The sequence below is a fragment of the Vombatus ursinus genome, unplaced genomic scaffold, assembly GCF_900497805.2.
Source record: "Vombatus ursinus unplaced genomic scaffold, bare-nosed wombat genome assembly UNPS02014271.1, whole genome shotgun sequence".
NCBI lineage: Eukaryota > Metazoa > Chordata > Mammalia > Diprotodontia > Vombatidae > Vombatus > Vombatus ursinus.
The window spans coordinates 3,737-17,851 of NW_020954049.1; the positions used below are offsets into that span (position 1 = coordinate 3,737).

At 39.3% G+C, this 14,115-nt stretch overlaps 1 pseudogene; it reads right to left on the minus strand.

The window, feature by feature from the left end:
- Positions 1-2,515: 2,515 nt before the first annotated feature.
- Positions 2,516-5,749, minus strand: LOC114042172 (annotated as a pseudogene).
- Between the last annotated feature and the right edge of the window lie 8,366 nt (positions 5,750-14,115).

The following is a 14,115-nucleotide window of genomic DNA, read 5'->3' on the forward strand; positions in this document are numbered from 1 at the left end:
ATTTTGTATTTAATTGAGGATTTTTAATTTTTTTCTTTTTCTAGATTTTTTTTAGTTGCATGCCCATTTCACTGATCTCCTCTTTCTCTATTTTATTCATGTAAGCATTTAGAGATATAAAAATTCCCCTAAGAACTGCTTTCGCTGAATCCCATAAGTTTTGGTATGTTGTCTCATTATTGTCATTCTCTTGAATGCAGTTATTGTTTCTAAGATTTGTTGTTTGACTCATTCATTCTTTAGAATTAGTTTATTTAGTTTCCAATTCATTTTTAGTCTGTCTTTCCATGGCCCCTTATTCCCTATAATTTTTATTGTATCATGATATGAAATGGATACATTTAATATTTCTGCCTTTCTGCACTGGATTGTGAGGTTTTTATGCCCTAGTACATGGTCAACTTTTGTGTAGGTGCCATCTACCACCGAGAAAAAAGTATATTCCTTTCTCTATGCCCATTCAATTTTCTCTATAGGTCTACAATATCTAACCTTTATAAAATTCTGTTCATCTCCTTAACTTCTTTTTTGTTTATTTTGTGGTTAGATTTATGTAGTTCAGAGGTTAAGGTCCTCCACTAGTGTAGTTTTGCTGTCTGTTTCTTCCTGTAACCCCCTGAACTTCCCCTCTAAGTATCTGGATGCTATACCACTTGGTGCATATATGTTTAGTAATGATATTACTTCATTGTCTATGGTGCCTTTCAGCAGGATTTAGTTTCCTTCCTTATCTCTTTGAATGAGATCCATTTTTGCTTTTGCTTTGTCTGAAATTGGGATTGCTACCCCTTCTTTTATTATGTCAGCTGAAACATAATATATTCTACTCTAGTCTTTCACCTTTACCCTGTGTGTGTCCCTCTGTTTCAAATGTGTTTCCTATAAACAACATACTGTGGCATTATGGTTTTTAAACAATTCTGCTATCTGCTTCTGTTTGATGAGCTCATCTCATTCACATTCACAGTTATGAGTACTACCTCTGTCTTTCTCTCCATCCTATTCCTTCTCCCCTGTTTATGCTTTTCTTTTTCCTTTTCTCCCTTTCCCTCCTCACTAGAGTTTTGCTTTTGACTACCACCTCTCTCAATCTGCCCTCCCTTCTATCATCATCCTCTGTTTTCTTTTCCTTTTCCCTTACTACTTCTTCCCTCCCTTCTGTACCCTCTTCCCTATTCTTTCCCCTTTCCCCTCCTACTGCCTATATAGCAAGCTAAATTTCAATACCTAAACATGTATGTTATTCCCTCCTTGAACCAAATCTGATGAGAATAAAGTTCAAACAATGCTCATCTCCCTCCCTTCTTTCCCTCTACTGTAATAGGTTTTTGTGCCTTTTCCTGTAATGTAATCCGCCCCCTCTGTCTATGTACACTCCTTTAAAATGGTATAATAACAATACAGTTCTCAAGAGTTACAAGTGTCATATTCCCTTGTAGGAATGTAAACAGTTTGCCCTTATTAATACCATGTTGTTTTTTTTTTCTGTCTTGTTTACCTTTTTATGCCTTTCTTGAGTCGTATATTTTAAGATCAAATTTTCTGTTGAGCTCTGGTCTTTTTATCAGGAAGGTTTGGAAATCCCCTATTTTGTTAAATGTCCATCTCCTCCTCTGAAAGACTATGCTCATTTTGCTGGGTAATTGATCCTTGGTTGTAATCCAAGCTCTTTGCCTTACAGAATATCGCATTCAATGACCTATGATTTTTTAATGTAAAAGCTGCGAGGTCCTGTGTAATCCTGACTATGGTTCCATGATATTTAAATTGTTGCTTTCTGGCTGCTTGCAGTATTTTCTCTTTGACTTGATAATTTTGGAATTTGGCTACTATATTCCTTGGCATTTTCAAAATTTGGGATATCTTTTAAGAGGTGATCAGTGGATTCTTTCTATGGCTATTTTACCCTCTGGTTCTAGGACCTCAGGGCAGTTTTCCTTGATGATTTCCTGAAAGATGCTGTCCAGGCTCTTTTTTTTTTTCATTGCAGTTTTCAGGTAGACCAATAATTTTTAAATTGTCTCTCCTGGATCTGTTTTTGAGGTCAGTTGTTTTACCAGTTGAGGTACTTTATGTTTTCATCTATTTTTTTTTTCATTCTTTTGTTTCTGATTGACTGATTCTGGCTCTCTCATAGAGTCATTAGCTTCCATTTGTCTGATTCTGATTTTTAACGAATTGTTTTCTTCTATTAAATTTTGTACCTCCTTTTCCATTTGGCCCATTTTACTTTTTCTTTCTTTACTTCTCCTCAGTGAGGATTTTTTAAATGCAAATGAATGACATTAATTTTAATTAAGGAATTTCCAGCATTATGGCAGCTGGTCAGCAAATATTTTGGACAGGGAGGCCTTCAAACTTCACTGCAGGAGTGACTACCTACTCTATCCACATTGCCTCCATCCATTTTATTGTAGGAAATTCTGAAGATAGGATCCAGATTTGATTTGCACTGCTCTATGGATGTGAGTCATGGAGCACATAGTCTCTGAAAAATTAAAACTGGGGTTCACAGTTACAGGAAGCAGTCCAATCCACATGGGTCTGGCTAATCTTGATTTCTTTGTTCCTGTGTTTGTACACCTTAGGAGTGGCATGAAAAGGGTGAAGGAAGCAGTCATATCTGAAGCAGTGTTAGAGAAGAATGTGTGGAAGGAAAGTGGGGATTGTTCTTGATGCACAGACTTGACTCAGGGGTCTTTGATATTTGATGTGCACTGGGAAGGCAAAACACTGGAGTTCAATACCTCTGTGAGTTCTTGATACCTCTCTTTCATGTCATCCGGAACACCGTTCTCAGGGAATGTGGAAGAAATGGGGCTGAAGCTCATGTCATTAGGGAATTGTTTCTTGGACCTCTTTGTTGCTTTCAATGGTGAGTCATTTTTTTCTTCCCGAGGACTGGCAACTCTGTTTCCCCTCAGAAGAGTCATTGTTGTTCCTCTCCCCTTCATCCGAGTACTGATTCAGGGCATCCACCAACTCCAGGAACACAGCATCACTGATCAGGACAGAACCTGGGATCCTCTCTTCTTCCCCATGGACTTTCCCATCATAGTTATTGATGAGTTCTTCAATGAAATTTTCATCTTCTTCTTTAACCTCATTTCTCATGTAGGGAATATTGCACAAAACGGTCTCATCTTCCACCATGAAATTTTGCTTGAGAGGAGACCGGGAATACATGATGGGCACCAGTGCAACTGTATTCAGAGATCTCATTGACATATCCTGGCTGTCAAATCCTGACAAATTGCTTTCTACAGTACACTTTTTGAGGAAAGTGTGCCCACTCACAGGCCTCATCAATTGAACAGGCTGGATTTGGATCCTCTTCCAGTCTTTGAGTATCTGAGTTTTTTCTTGAACTTTTGCAAAATTGGCCACAAACACAGCCTTTGCACCCGTATTTGCCTGAAACTGTTTGAGTTGTTGGAGTCACATGTACTCAGACTTAACTTTTCTTTTCCAATAAGTGATGCATTTGGAGGTGGGAGAATTTAGAATATCCATTTTGCTGTTCAACTTTGGGCAAGTCACTTTCCCTCTCTTGTCCTCAGTTTTCTTACCTATGATGTCCCAGCCAGCAAACTGTCAGAGGCAGGGCTTGACCAAGTCTTCCTGGCACCAAGGCTGCTTGCTGCTCTACATGCCAAACTGCTTCTTATGCATCTTCCATCCCTAGGCTAGGGAACCCAGCAGCCAGGAAGCATGTGTACTTCCAGCTGCCGCACCCCACCTTCCCCTCCCCCCCAGCGCTTCTTTCTTCATGTGCCCAGGGTGCTGTGGGGCTGTTTTTTTGGGGGGGGTGGGGCTGGCTTCCCAGGCCTCTTTTTGAGCACCTGCCATCCTCAGTGCATGCTTACTTTATGCTCAGTGAACCCTGGGTGTCTGGCCCAAGCTGAGACTCCCTCTTTGGGAGGCTGGACCGCGTGAAGCAGGATGAACAGGTCCTTGTGGTCAAGGGACTTTCCCAAGACCCTCAGTGAATTTTTGTGCCTCCTTTTCCATTTGGCCAATTCTGCTTTTTAAGGAGATGTTTTCTTCAATGTGCATTTTTTTTTCCAGCTGGTCAATTGTATTTTTTAAGGATTTCTTTTCTTCGGTATCCTTTTTTTTTTTTTCCAATTTGGCCAATTGTATTTTTTAAGGACTTGTTTTCTACAGTTAATTTTTGTCCTTCCTTTTCCAAGCTATTGACTCTCTCTTGCATACCTGTCATTTCCTCAATTTTTCTTCTGCCTCTCTTATTTGAATTTTAAAATCCTTCTTGAGCTCTACCAAGAAGCGTTTTGGGGCTTCAGACCAGTTGATATTCCCTTCTGAAGTTTCAGATGCAGGTTTGTTGACAATGTTATCCTCTTTTGAGTTTCTGCCTCAATCTTCCCTGTCCTTGTAATAAGAATCTCTGGTCATTGTAAGTTTCTTTTTTCTCATGGTGTTTGCTTATTTCCTGACCTTTAAAAAAATTGAGCTCTCCTGCTGATGGGCAGGGGGCACTGACCCAAGCTTCTTGTGCTGGAAGCCCAGGACCTAGTCACTAGCTTTGAGTGCTGGGGCCTCAGATGCTAGCAGTTGGACGCTGTAGGGTTCTGGCCACTTACCTGCTGTTGGGCTGCAATGAGTAACACTGCAGTTCTAGGGGTAGGAGTAGGGATAGGAAATCTGGCCCTTGGAGGATGCCTGCTCACCTAGGTCTTGCATTCCTTTGTCTTCTGCTCACCCGAGCCTTGCAGTGGGATGTTTCACTGCTACAGGATGTTTCTCTGCCTGGAGCTTTCCCTCTTGGAGTTGTGCTTCTCAGAGTTTTGCTGAGGCACTGGGAGACTTGGCTGCCAGAGAACACTGTGGCACATGGTGGAATTTCTGAGCCAGTTTCCACTGGTTCCCCTGCCTGTACTGAGGCACTGGGGGGTCTTGGTGTTGGTGCTTGCCTGTTTCAACACCCTGGGGTTCAGGATTTCACCGTGGTAGGCTGAGGTGGGACTTTCCTCCATTTTGCTGGGACACCTCCTGTTCTCTATTGATTCCCCTCTCCCAGACTAAGAGGGGCCTATCCCATTAATCCCCCAAGGTTCCTGGGCTATAAGACTGCTGCACCCCATCTTTCTACTGGTTCAGCTATTCCAGTATTTTTCCTAGGGTGATATTTTCAAGGCTTTCAGAGGTCAATAAGGGAGGGTGAAAGTGACTTCTTATTCCACCATCTTGGCTCCCAGAAGTGGAACTCTATAGTCAATTTTTATCCTTCCTTTTCCAATCTATTGACTCTCTCTTGCACACCTCTCATTTTTTCCCGCGATTTTTCTTCTACCTCTCTCATTTGACTTTAAAAATCTTTCTTAAGCTCTTCCAAGAAGGCTTTTTGGGCTTAAGACCAGTTCATATTCCCCTTTGAGGTTTCGGTTGTGGGTATTTTGACAATGTTGTCCTCTTCTGAATTTGTGCCTTGATCTTCCCTGTCCCCAAAATAAGAATCGATGGTCATTGTCCATTTCTGCTTTTTGCTCATGGTTTTTGCCTATTTCCTGGCTTTTAAAATTGAACTCTCCTGCTGCAGCTCAGGGGGCACTGACCCAAACTTCTTGTGCTGGGAGCCTTGGACCCTGTCACTTTCTTTGTGTGCTGGGGCCTCAAGTATTGGAAGCTGAAGGATGTGGGAGTCTGACTGCTTATCTGGTGCTGAGCTGGGGTCAGCGACATTGGAGCTTTTGGGGCAGGGGTGGGGAGTTTGTCTCCGGGAGGACATCTGCTCACCCAGGCTTCTTTAAAGCACTGGGAGGTTTGGCTGCTGGAGGATGTCTACCCACCAGTGCATGTGGTGGTTTTCTAAGCTGGTGGCTACCGGTTTCCCTGCCTGTGCTGAGGCACTCAGGGGTCATGACTTTGGCATTATCTTGCTCCAACACCCTTAGGCTCAGGATCTCCCCCTGGTTTGCTGAGGTGGGGCTTGCCACTGGCTTGCTGGGACACCTCCCATCATAACTCTATAAGGGAAACTGAGGAGATCCTCCCCAACCCCTTGCATGACCGCCTCATGACCTGACATAAAGAATGTAATTTAAAGTTAGTATGTGTGACCAGGAGCACCAAGGGAACAGAACATCAAAGAACAAACAAACTATGTTACCAGTGTGCAACAACTCTTATCTCAAGGAAAACATGTAAGTGCTCGAGGATCTGGCCCATCCTTGGATACGTACATAAAAATAGGCATCTGGAGCTTTGGCCAAGTTCCACCTTTGTTCTAAGGTTGTTTTCCCTTGGTTTACATAGATATAAAAAGGGCCCTTGGGAAAGGAACTTTTGAAGGTCTTCCCTTCAGAGATAGGGACACCCACTCTGTTGACTTTCCCAACCAGGACCCTGATGACTGTCTCCTGAAGTCTCCCCTGGTCCCTGTGTCAGGTGTTGGAGCTCGCCTGGTTGGTGATGTATCTATTCTTTGTTTTATTTCCATTCTTTCTTTGTTCTATTTTGATTATCATTCACCGGATCATATGCATATGTACATTATTCTAATCCCTACTTCTCTGTCACCTTAAGCATTATCAAATAAACCCAATTACTTGTTAAGTTTGTATCCAGTGCATGTCATTGTGTCTCAAGATCTGAACCTAAAGTGAAAGTATTGTGCAGTTCATAATTCTTTTCAATTACAAGCTCCCATTCCCTTTCCCCTTCATCCTCCAAGCTTCCTGGGCTACAAGACTGCGGCACCCTGCCTTTTTGCTGGCTCACTTCTAGGATTTTTGCTGGGGTGATATTTTCTGGGCATTCAGAGGTCAATAATGGACAGAGAGAGTGATTTATACTCCAGTATCTTGGCTCTTGGAAGTCTGGGATTGTATTTCTTTCACTTCAATATAACATCACCAGGAGAATGTTGATGTTGAAAAAATGAACTTTAGTGTGGGAGCACCTCAGAATCATAGAAAGCACTGCACAATTTCCTAAATGCCACCCAAATTATTATTTTCTCTTCCTAGTCAACTTTCAGTCCATCCACAGTCCTTGTCCTATATATGTAAACTGCTGGACAAACTCAGCTGTCTACCACTCCAATTGTATGGCATCATCTGAGCAATACACTTTCTTCATCCACTTGGTTTTTCATCTGTAGACTGTTATCTAGATTTGGAGCATATTTAAGAAGATCCTATACTATCTTGAAGTTTGATGTAATCAGCACAATAAAAGGCATAGGAATTTAGATAAATTACAATAGCAGTCCTGGACCAGGAGAACTCATAATGAACCATAGCACTCTGCTTTCAGGAAAGAAGTAGGTGTTTATAGATGTGGAATGCTGTATGTGCTGTCAGATGCAGTTTCTGTATTAGGTCTGCTTAAATGTTCCTTTGTTACAAGCAAGGATTCAATCAGTGGAGGAGGTGCAAGAAATCATTTCCATATAAAAAAGAAAGGAAGCAATAAAATTGTGAGAAACAATACCTTAAAAAACTTTGCAAGAAATCACCATTACATTCACTTTGTCATAATTTGCAGACTCCATTTTTCCTGTTTTTAAAAAAATCATGACATTTTACCTTCTTCAATAGGAGATGTTCTGTTGTTCATAATCTTTCCAAAATTCCTGATGGTGCCTCAGGAAGCAATCACATCTGCCAGTACTTTCAGTACATAGAATATAATACATCTGAGCCAGCTGACCTGAACTTTTCTGGGAATACTACTATCTTACTATATCTTCACTTTTAGGCTTGTTTATCAAATCCCTGAGAGGCAGAAGGGCAGAGTGGATAGAGGATTCGCTTCAGAGTCAGAAAGGCCAGGGTGAAGTACTGCTCTCTATTACATATTGGCTGTGTGACCTGGGACAAGTCCATTAACCTATTGGTTTCCCCAAAACATTTAAAAAATATAATATTTAATAAATGCTTGTTGATTGATTGATTGATTAATATGGTATTAGAACAGTTGCCAGTTTACATGGGTAGAGAAACTTTTCACACTGGAATCTCCCTACAACAACGAAATCACTGATCTGGGTAAAATAAATCAACTTCCTTTTAGACCCTTTTTTGTTTTGTCAATCAGTCAAACAAGAAGAACTTAATTTTTTTTTAATTTTAATTTCTTAAATTAAATTTTGTCAATTAAATTAAATTTCTTAAATTTTAATTTCTTAAAAAAAATTCTTAAAAAATTTCTATATGCTAAGTACAGTGCCTTAGCACTGAAAGTTCAAAGAGAAAGAAAAACACAAAAACAATACTTGCCTTCTAGGAGCTTACATATAAATGGGGGAGGCAACATGTAAATAAATAGATACATAGAAAATACATGTAGAGTAGGAAGAGGGTAACCTTAGAGGGGAAAGTTGGGGAGGGAGGTCAGGAAAGGCCTCTTCAAAAAGTAGTATCTGAGCTAGTCTTATTAAGGATGCCAAGAGGTAAAGAGGAGGAGAGATGGCATTCTAGACGTGGGGGACAACCTCCATTTAAAGAAAGGAAACCCCAGAGAGACATCTTGGGAATCTCCTTATCTCCCACCTAGTTGCATGCATTTTAGACTTCTTTGACTTCTTTCCCATCTGCCCCACCCTAAGCATCCTGTCCCTTCCTTTTTGGCTTCCTTTTCTATATTGTCCTGTCCCATGAGATTCTAAGGTCCTTGAGTTCAGGTATGTACTATCTTTCTTTTTGTATTTCTATCCCAGCATTTAGCACAGTGCCTGCCTAGTAAGTGATTATGAAATAGCTATTGGCTGTGATTCTTTTTGACAGGAGCATAAAAATGAAATAGAAATTAAACATCTCTTCTTCATCTCTCTTTGGTTTTTCTGAATAGTGTTCTTATTTCCTCCAGTTGTCTTCCTTTTCTCCCAAATGTAGTAAGCACTACGCTTATTTACACCGTCTAAACATGTCTTGAAATCTAAGTTGGTTAATAAGTTCGTAAAAATCTTCGTTGGCCTCTTTTATTCCTTCTTGACAGAATTATTTTTCTTTTTCTTTTCCAAAATTCAGTCTTAAGTGTCTCCCATCTCTCCTGGGCTGACTTCTATAGAAATTTGGTCTAGGACATCCCACCTCTCTTTCTCTGAGTGCTCTGAAATCTGGTCTTCCAAAAATCCAAGTCACACTGGATTTCTGCAGCTTTCCTCTCCTTTATCATGCATTCTAAGATGAAGTGGTTACTTCTTCACAAGGTCCTCATCACATGACTCCACCAACCAGTTCTTCCTTATTGGTGTAAACCATATATACAATAACAGCCCTATTGCTTCCTCTGTCTTTAATAGTAAGGATTTATCATTAAAGCAATGAAGAAATTAATTGTTCTGATTTGGGGAGAGAGAGAGCTCCAGCACATGTCTGTATAATTGAAGCCCACTATCAAGAATAGAGTATATCTTGCTTTGCTGTCAGGTGTGTTTTCCAAACTACTCATCTATATCTTCTTTCTGTCCAAGTGGTTTGTAGAGTATTTCAATGACAATATCATATCTGTTTCTCACTCCAGTAAACTTCACCAAATGCTTTCCAGCATGCTTCTCATGTTTCTCACTCCATGTATAGATATCCCGACACTGATATAGTTTCTTGATATACAGGATTATTTGTAGTCTCCCTCCCTCGTTATCTATTATATTTCTTTAAATAAGATATACTCTTCCAGAGCTACATTCCTGTCTTGGGACTTATCTTACCAAGTCTCAAGTACTCCTATGAAGTCAAATTTGCTTTTTTGTATTACATTGTCTAGTTAACATTGATTGTTACCCATATTTTGTTGATTTGTGTCTAGATATCTGAAACTATGAGCTTTATTAGCGGCTCTTTGCTAGGATTATTTCTGGTTAACTTCTGACTGTCTTACTTTTTTCTTTTTTTTATACCATAGCAATTCTCCAGGATGATAGCTCCATTCCAGCACTAGTTTTTCTCCTTACTGGTTAATAAACAAATAGCTCACATTTCAAAAACCAGCATTTAAATGACTGAATTAAATGTTCTAAATCCTGAGGTTCTTACTATCTTCTGATATTTTCCACCACTGTTACTGCAAAAGTAGAAGTAGATGAGGGCCGCAAAGAACTAAGGGTCTTGATTGAAAGAACTTTTATCTTTTATGGTTTGCCATGGCCAAAGAATTCATTACCTACTGAGTGTCGTATTGCAAAGCAACCTTATTTATCGCAGCTTAATTTAGTTACAGTTCAGATTGTTTTGGAAATGATACAGCCTCTCAGGTTTGATTTATATATGTATGTATGCATGTATGTATATGTGCATATATGCATATAATAAAAATATTTATTATTAAAATAGTGATAAAGGTAAGTAAGTGATGGTATAAGTCTCAGTAAGTAAGCAATAATATTTTAAATCTCCGTAGTTAGTATAGGTCTCAATAAGTAAATCTCACACAGTAAGTATCAATAGCTAACATAAGTCTTAATCAGTAACAACTGAAGTCTCAGTCAATATCAAATCTTAGCACAATCGGTCAGTACCATCAGGGAAAAAAATAATATATCTGGATCATGTGGCTGGGGAGTCCCGGAATCAGCCTCCAGAGTCCAAATGGGAAAATACCAGGCTACATGTCCACACCACAGGTGAGACTCCAAAGATGGCTCAGGACTACCTGCCACAAGTAATTCCTTCTAAGGAAGAAGGCCCTTTGCTAAATAAATGCATGATCTATGGGAAAAGAGCTGTTTTCAAAACATCCTGGAGAACATTCCGGTTTATGAATATTCAATTCCTGGAGGGGTGGCTAGCCCTTCTTGGCAGGAAATAGCATAAACAGTCTTTCAATGTCTAGCTAGGAATAAGATTAGCATGGTAGAGAGTCAGAGCCAAATTGAAGACAAACTGAGTGAGGTGAGAAGGTCTTCTTGAATTCCTTCATCAAAGGTGTTAACTATCCACTATGTGCATCTCACACCTAATTTATGCAACATAAATTAGGTGGTTACATAATGTTCCTTATATAATGCAAAGAGAAGAATGTGACATTCTTGAGGGTAGGGCATGTTTTCTTTTGTTATTTGTATCCCCAGCATCTGTGTGTGTACACTCAGGAATAATTCTGTTGAGCAGTCAAAAAATAATAGCTGTCTACATAGAAAAATGAGCATTCACAAGAACTCTAACTGACTTAGTTTTTAAAAAGACATGCCTAAGGGATGGAAATAAAGAGTGTGGCTTATTATTATCATAGTGAGCATTACCTTATTTGATCCTCACAATAACCCTATTTGTTAGGTACCATATTATCCTATTTTACAGATGAGGAAATTGAGGCAGAGAGCCAGGGTTACATAGCTAGTAGGTGTCTGAGATCAGATTTGAATGCAATTATTTCTGACCAGCAATCTAATGCTTTATCTATTGTGCCACTTACATTTGGGTGGGGGAATGGAGAAAAGTGAGTAAGACCACTGCTCAGATGATAACAGAAGAGAGACAAAGCAGAAATATTTTAATTCTCTGCCACAACTAGATATGTGTGGTATGGACCTATAATTCCATCAATAAAAGGAACTTCTGATGAAGAAACTCTCTCTACCAATACAGATCTCCAATTTCTGTGTAATTTACAATCTTAGAACAGCGATTACCTACAATTTATGAACTTGTTGTTTGTTTGTTTTTTTTTTTTTAATTTCCCCAGACAGTTTTCTTCCTTTGTAATCTTATGTATTTTGTCTTTTCATTTAAAATCATTCTGAGTAGGTGTCCATAGGCTTCACCAGAGTACCAAAGACATCCATGATACACAAAAGTTAAGAAAAACCTTATAGTGCTGCTCAGATCAGTGAGAAGTTGAATGACTTCACCAGGGTCACATAGCCAATACGTGTCAGAAACAGAAATTGAATCCAGGTCACTCTGACAGAGAGGCCAGCTTGATATACACTATGCAACTTTACTTCCTGCTTTATGCATACTAAATAGAAAGTAAATGTTTTGTTTTATTTCAATGGAATTGAATTATGACTGGAGGAATCCTGAACAAAACTTCCCTGGACTGCAGCCATTATAAAGTCCCTCTTATGAATAAGGCATGGTATCTCCCCTGTCTAATTATAAAGATTATTTTGGAGAAAAGTAAACATTTAGCAATTATTAGTCATTTCAACTTTTATGAGTTTTTTTTTTAATTTTATAGGAATCATAGAGTGAGATCCAGAAGAAATAAGAACAACACTGATACATTTTGATAGGAGAAAGAGGAGACAGAGATGTGAAGCACAGGGCCTTCTTCAAACTGGGCAGGCTAGACACAATAGAAAAGCACAGGGTTCTGAACTGCGAGGGGGTAGCCTGAAGGCTCTAGGCCTATCTGAATATGCCCACCCAAAGAGCATCTCTGAAAGAAGTCAGGCAGCAGAAGTCAGAAACACCACAGCCAACCTTATGGGATTAAATGTCAACCTCAGCAGAGTTAGTTCTAAGAAAAGATAAACAAAACTAGGTTGTGTCCACATTTGTAATTTCTCTCCAGCTGTCAACATAGATTGCATGGGAGTTACAGTGCAGAACTGGGCCCCCCTAAGGGAGCCAGTCCAGAACTGGCTCGATTTGGGGGTTAGGGGAATAGAATTATGTGCCTTTCGAAAAGTAGGTGTTCCCAAGGGGTGCCAATCAACTCTGACTGGTCATCACACTGGAAGGTGGGCTACATTAGAATGAAGGTCTTGGGGTCACTTAATCAGAGCCATTCGATTAGTTCTTAAATGTCCTCCTAAAGAAGAAACTGAACTTTAAGAAAAGGAGATGTGAGAAGCTCTGAGTCTCCAAGATGATGATTACTAAGAAAAATCTTTGTTCACATTCCTCCATCTGATTCTATTGAGAGGCATAGCCTTTTCAATGAATCACTAACTGACATGGTCAACACTTCATCAAGGGTTTTGGGACTTATAATGGGTAACAGTATGGGAGGGAGGAGGGAAAAACTGATCGATGCATTGACAAATCAAAGGGGGCAGTCCCCTTTTAGTAAGTAGACAATACAGAAAAAGACTCAAGGAGAAAAAGTAAGCAATAAATAAATTGTCCATTTAACGCTCAGGAGTCTCATCTCGTACAGCTGTCTGGTTTTGGGGGACATCATCTGATGAAATTTTCTGGTCAGAGTGTGGTTTAAGCAGTCTCCAGTAGGCTGTCTTCTTAAGACTCCTTGTAGAGTGATCCTCTTTCCTTGTTAAAATCTCCTACAAAATTGATCTTAACACCATTTTAAACTACTTTTCAAATAACCAGGCCAAATAATGAAAGTTAATTCAATGCTTATGTCTCTATTATAAAATCAAAATTTGAAACCTTGGCCAATTGTTATGTTGATATATTTAAGAAACTGAAATAAAAACAGAAAACTAGAATCTGTTTTTTATACTTCACATTAATTCATTTCCCCCATTAGGAGGATGAGATTCCACTAAGGAATTAACAACAGACTCCAATACATACATAAATGCATTGAGTAATCCATTTTAAACCAGTACAAATCAAGTAAGTTATTTATAATAAAGCAATTCCAACTTCTAGCCATGTTCAAATAAATAACCCCTAATTAAAGGGATGCTTCTTTTAAGATAGACCATAAGTCATTCTTCTTTTGAAACTATTTGTACTAAATAGCAATCATATCCTGGTTTCACAAGTCCTTGACCTAATTATCTCCATGCCATTCTGAAGAATTAAAGGACCCTAACTTATACAGGAATATACAACGTGTAACAGATTTCAAGACTAAATAGCTAGTCGTTTGGACTACAATTCTAGGCCAAATAGCTCAATCTTATACTTGCATCTTACTACAGGAACTCAGATGTCCTAGTATCAATCTATTATTTAATAGATTTAATACTGTTTACAAAACTTTTTGATTACAGAAATTTGCCATAAAGGAATAGAGACATAACTGTAGTAAGGGAACAATATTTCACTAACTTCTTGTCAATTCCAGGCAGAAGTCATGTAGATGGCCAATTGCATTGAGCCAGGCTTAAAGTCTGCCAGGTGGATTAGTGGGGAAATTGAGTCTGGAGAATCCTACCTCAGCTCATGCAGGACAGTCCTTCTCCCAACTGTTCCCATGAGAACACCCTCTGCAGTTCATAGACCCCTACAG